This window comes from Pieris napi, chromosome 21, assembly GCF_905475465.1.
Source record: "Pieris napi chromosome 21, ilPieNapi1.2, whole genome shotgun sequence".
Taxonomy (NCBI): Eukaryota; Metazoa; Arthropoda; class Insecta; order Lepidoptera; family Pieridae; genus Pieris; species Pieris napi.
In genome coordinates, this window is record NC_062254.1 from 4,390,800 (window position 1) to 4,396,866 (window position 6,067).

Here is a 6,067-nt window from a genome sequence, read left to right on the forward strand (position 1 = left end):
TAAATATTTATTATTATTCTCTTACATTAAGTGTAACATAAATTCTATTATTATTCGAATGTTGGTTTTAAATTATGTCCAATGCCGTAGCATCTTCCGTGGGCAACTTCATTCTGTTAATTTTGTGTCACGGTGCGCGCGCATCATAAAATTTCACTCTCAAAGAAGTATAACTTCAAAATTATATTAACTCTTTATTTAACAATTATATTATATGTATTGATTCTATACAGACAACATTTTATTCGTTTCCAGTGGTTAGTGGCTTATTTATACATCTTTTGTCATTTGCAAGTATAATTAGGTCTTATCTGACAGCCTACGCTGTGGCTAGGGCGCCTAGATAATAATAGCTCTGAAGTAATTTTATTATCTTGAGACTTCTATCTATGGCCAGTATTTCTGGAATTGCAACTAGCTAAAATCTAGTTTTAAATTCTATTAATTTCTGTTAATTCAAATGTTTCTGTTTAGTTTTAAGCTGTGAATTAAGACTACTTATAAATAATGAAAGAGCGGTGTTGGTCTAGTGGTAGTAGTCGATTCTCATCCGTGAGGTTCGATCTCTGGACTAATGGACTTTCTATTTTACACTCGCTCGAACGGTGATGGTGATCGCGACAAAACAGGCATGCTTAAGACCCACGGCGTGTGTTAAGCATAGAAGCACAAACAAAAACCAATGATCATTAAAAATATATAAATCTATAGCCGAGACCTACAAGAGAATAGCGCCACTGGTTGATTTTTTTAAAATCTGTATTTTTTTACTTAAACCTATATCTAGATAAAAAAATTGTTCCTAAGCGCTATAGTCGAAGACGGCTGGACTAATTTGAGTATTTTTTATATTTATTCCTTGGATTCTTAGTCTTTTTTTTATGTAGATAATTAATAATAATTGTAATAGTTTAGTTTTGTTAGGCTTTTCAAAGAGATTTCAAAAAGGTTAGTCGACATCACAGGAGACCGAAGATCTGGCAGCTACCTCGGACAAAGAATTAGTCTAGCAATTCAAAGGGGGAACGCTGCCAGTATCTTCGGAACCTTGCCTAAAGAGACTCCTTTTCATAATATATTTCAGTTTATGTTAAGTTTAGTTATTTATTTCAATGTATATTATTTTATTATTATAAGTATTTAGTAAAATCTCTATGTTATAGTTTTATTTGGTACTTAGGTTTTATTCCGGTCTTTAAAGCAAAAAGCATAGCAAAATGTTCCATTTGTTGGTATGTAACTAAAAAGGTAGGCTAAGTAAAAAAATCATATTAAGAAACGAAGTTCGCAGGGGCAGCTAGTATCGTTATAAATATAACCATATACAATAATTAAATACTTGTTTATTTTTTTATAATTCCGAAATTGCAAAAGCGCACAGCTGGTTGACAATTACATAGATAGACACTAATTGTCTAGCAATGCCTTATTATATTTATTATTCGTAGCGCTGCCACAAACAGGGAATCACGGGGCTTGAACTATATAAGATTGGAATGGGGTTCGGAAACACTATCGATTTTACGCGGCAAGTCTGCCTATAAATAGGCATAAAATGTTTATTGCTGTTACAAAATAACGTTTCCCATACGTTAGAAATAAAACGCGATTATAACAATGATTTATGAGACCTATCGGCGACCGCTGCCCCCAGTTTTTAGTTCATTTTTGATAAGTGAAATAATTTAGGAAGTACTAAATGATTTATCGTTCCTTGTATTCAATGAAACGCATTTATTCATTATACACTGATAACGTCAGAGAATTCATTAAAACATCAGTAAATTTATTTTTATTGCCATAATACGTTGCCGTTAATTAGTATGATAAATTTTTATCTGTATTTTGTAATGGTCGTTTGTAGATTATTGTTGTTAATGGTTTGAGTATTTCTAAACGTATGACAAGAAAATTATTAATAAGAAAACAATGAAAAAAATATGAATATCGAATGTACGAATTCTTTTTTTATTACTTAGAACATTTTTGGATATATGACGGCTGTGGCTGGATTGCTAATGGATTAATTATTTGTCTATCTAAATTTACGATACAATATTGTTTAACATTAAATCCTACAAAAATTTTATTTTAATGGAGCAAACGAGCCTATGGGACGCCCAAAAGGGCAGTCGTCAGCGCCCATGGTAACCCATTTTAGTGGGTGCGCTGGCGGCCTTTGTAGGAGGAGTATTCTCTTTCTTTAAGCAATTGGAGGTCGTATCTCCTAGGGAAGACGATAATTCGCAAAAGAAAGTGACTCGTGAAGCGGACTTTGAAAAACTTCCAGCCATCAAGATGATACAGCTTTTTGTATAATATAGCTTGCAAAGTTAAGTTCAAGCTAACAGAACTGGCGAGCAGCACCGTGTGTCACATGAACCATTCGGAACCACTTGGACCCCTTCATAACGCAAAAACTATTTCACATAAACATGACAAATCCATCGTATATGAAAACTAGCTAACTAAGCCTTACCAATATATTATCCTAAGTTGTAAAAGAACTGATATAATATAACTAATACTGTACTAACTTGTTACAAAATATTTATTTAAATACAACCTAAACATAACAATCAAATATACAGTATTTACAATTGTTTAACCTACATAGTAATAATAAAAATAATTAAAAATTAAAACAAATTTAAAAAGTTTGGTCCCTGTGGTAGTGTACCTTTAACGCCGGCAGCATTTCATAGGCGAAAAATAAAATATTTTACATTAGGTACATATACATATATAATATTCAGGACTAATTAATGAACTTGGCACCCATTTAGATCTCACTACTTTTGCCGTTGAAACTAACAATTAAGGCATCATAATATTCAACTCTCATTTCACATTTGTTTTTGGGGGGTTTTTTATACACAATAGTATGTAGATCGATACAAAAGAGCCTATAACTAAACAAGATCAATGAGTCATATATATTATGAATTTAATTTCGAGTGTTATACCTAAGTATGAAGGACTCAGTAAGAGCCAAGGGCCTCTAAAAATAACTACGATCAGCAGTTTTTGGTAATGAATGTAAAGTACCAACGCCCTGATCTTCAGTCGCACCATAAAACTTCCTCGACACGCCTACGATGACGCGCAGACAGTTTTACGGCATTGCTGCGCTGACAGGGGACTATTTTCACACTAAACGTATTTAAAATTAAGCCAAAAAACTTTAAAAATGAAGTCAAAAGACGCGGAAGCAATTGTATTTTGAGAGATAGGTGAGATATTTAATGTGTTTTTATGAAGCTATGACGATTTTAACATTTTTTTTTAGTAGCCAGTCTATTTTTTATCTAACTTTATGTTTTTCTTGTATGAAAAAAGTCAAGACTTCATAATATTAGTATCGAATACTTAAAACTTCAGTTTGTATAATGCAGTATATTTTCGCTTCTTAGAGAAATCACATAAGTTTTTGTACTAAATAAATGTTCGTAACCTTTTTAAAACCCCATAGCACTTAAAGTATAACTTAATTCAATATCCACACATTAGCTGTTTTAAAAAAACGCATTGTAATCATCCTTCGAAGTCAGATAACGAAAAAATCTGTAGCTGGAAATTTCAAACGCAACAAAAAACTATCGAATAGTTCATGAATAGACGCCCGGTGACAAACATTGTGAGAGCGTGGCAAGAATATCAACACATGGTGTCGTTAACTTGATCTAACTCCCTTGGGTTTTGTCACATAAAAATTGTTATGGGGTTGTTTTAAGCAATCACATCTTAAGATTATTAATAGAATACTTTTAATAGAAACTAATACAGTGCAATGTCAAGAGAAGGCTCTCCGTATAAGACATGCTTTTCGCTGTCCCCTATGAAATTGCTTTAAAGGGATCTTAATAGTAATTTGTATGTCAGAGACTATACACTACTTAGAGCTAGTCGCAAAAATCTATCGATCTCTTTCTAACATTGTTTCATTCTATATTATAATGGACTGCTCTGTGCATAGACAACACGTCTATTATATTAATACTAACGCTAATATTTGTTTGATACAGACACAAAATCACAAAAATTATAACACCTTTTACAAATAACACATATTCAAAAAGGTTACCAAAAGAAAAATATAACATGATACGTAACAATAATTGTTTAGAAAATACAATTTTGTCGATTTTTAAATAACCCTTTACATTCAAATTACCCTTTAAATTAAAAAAAATGGGGATTTTTTTTAAATCTCTATTTTCAATAGGTATTGCGCAAACGAAGTGTGTGAAACCTAAAAGGAAGATAAAGCTACACTTAAGTTAAAAGCAAACGATAAACATGTACTTAGTTAAGTTATCGCCTGTGAGGATTTACGTGCGTAGCGATAACTTGATTTACAATGTCTTACTGATATTGTTTCAAGCACTCTTTAACCAGTTTAAGAGAACCAGTGTTTATTGCATTAGCAAGTGGGCAAGCGCAATAAAAAAATCGCCATTATGATTGGTTGAAAGGGTTTAAACCAAACTTTCTTCTTTCTGTAAAAAAAGTATGATAACGATTTAATTAACCGAGTTTAAAAATATGTTATTTTTTTGATGTGTATTCTCAGGTAAGTAAATCGGAATTATTGTTAAACAAGGACGAATCCGTTAGAATCGTTGCTTTTTGTTTTAAATAAATGGTTTTATCTTAAGTACTTAAATCACTTTTATCTGATAATGCGCTCCTAGAGCCTCCTCCTCCTTTAAGATTCGTGCGTTTTACTTCTGATTTCTTCTGATAACGACCATAGGTGTAAAGGGCCGGCAACGTATACGACACACACAATTGTTCCATGTGCCTCGTAGGAACTTGAATTATCTGCATAATTCGCCAATATCGGGATTTATCTATGACACTAATTATGAGGATATTGATATTTTCCACCTCCCCAAAACGGATGTGAGGAAATATTTGAAGAGGCGGGAAGAGTTTGACTTTGTTTTGAGCAGTAACACTAGTTTTTTCTTTGAAATATTAAGTATTAATTGTCGTTTGTTTAATGTTAAATTTCAGTTTTCTTTAATTTTTTTTTATATTTTTGTCTATTGTACTTACTTGTGTTTTCTGTTCATATACATATATTGTTTATCTATGCAATCTGTTTTGGCTTTCTATACTGTCTATGTGTTTTGTTTTATAATATGTATGTTAGCTGTAAGATTTCTAATAAATAAACGTAATTTCTGTAATTTTTGGTGTCCATTCGCGAGTCCATTAGCTGGCGATTACTTAATACATATTAGGAAAAACTCCTTCCCGGTTGCACCTGTTTAAAAAAAATAGATGCATACGTCCTTGCAATACATCGCTTTAGTATCAAGTTAAAAAAAAATTATTATAAATAAAATCGTTGTTTCAAAATCGTATAGTTAATTTCCCCACTTATAGCAGTCGTAAAACAAATGACGGTTTAAACATTGATAAATTGAGGTATAACGCTCTTTAAACCTGAATAATGACGTGCGGGCGAATTGGAACCACAGGCATTACATGTTTATAAAATATCCGATATGGGTAATAAGGATTATGAAACGAATTAAAAAGATTAGAAGCTTGTTTAGTCAACAAAATATTTTTTTTCTACGTCTTTTCGCCGTCTCCATTATTTACTGAAGATAGTTGATGTGATAATGAATGTTACTTGTAAAAAATAAAACAAAATAACAAAAAATACTTTAATATTAAAGAATCATAATAAAAGTTCAACTATGCGAAAAACATATACTAATTTAATTGACAGAAAAGATAGTTTACATATCATTGATTTTTCATATTCTAACTAATTACCTCTTAATAACTATTTTTATATATAATAGGAGGCAAACATGCAGGAGGCTAATCTGATGTTAAGTGATACCACAGCCCATGGACACTGACATTGCCAGAAGGCTCTCAAGTGCGTTGTCGGCCTTTTAAGAATTCGTACGCTCGTTTAATTAAAAACGACAATTGATAGTTCTAAAAAGCGTTTACACAATTTATCACTAATTACACACACTACTATGTGTCATATTTATCTTAATAAAAACTGTATTTTTTTAATTAAAAGTATTTTCTTATA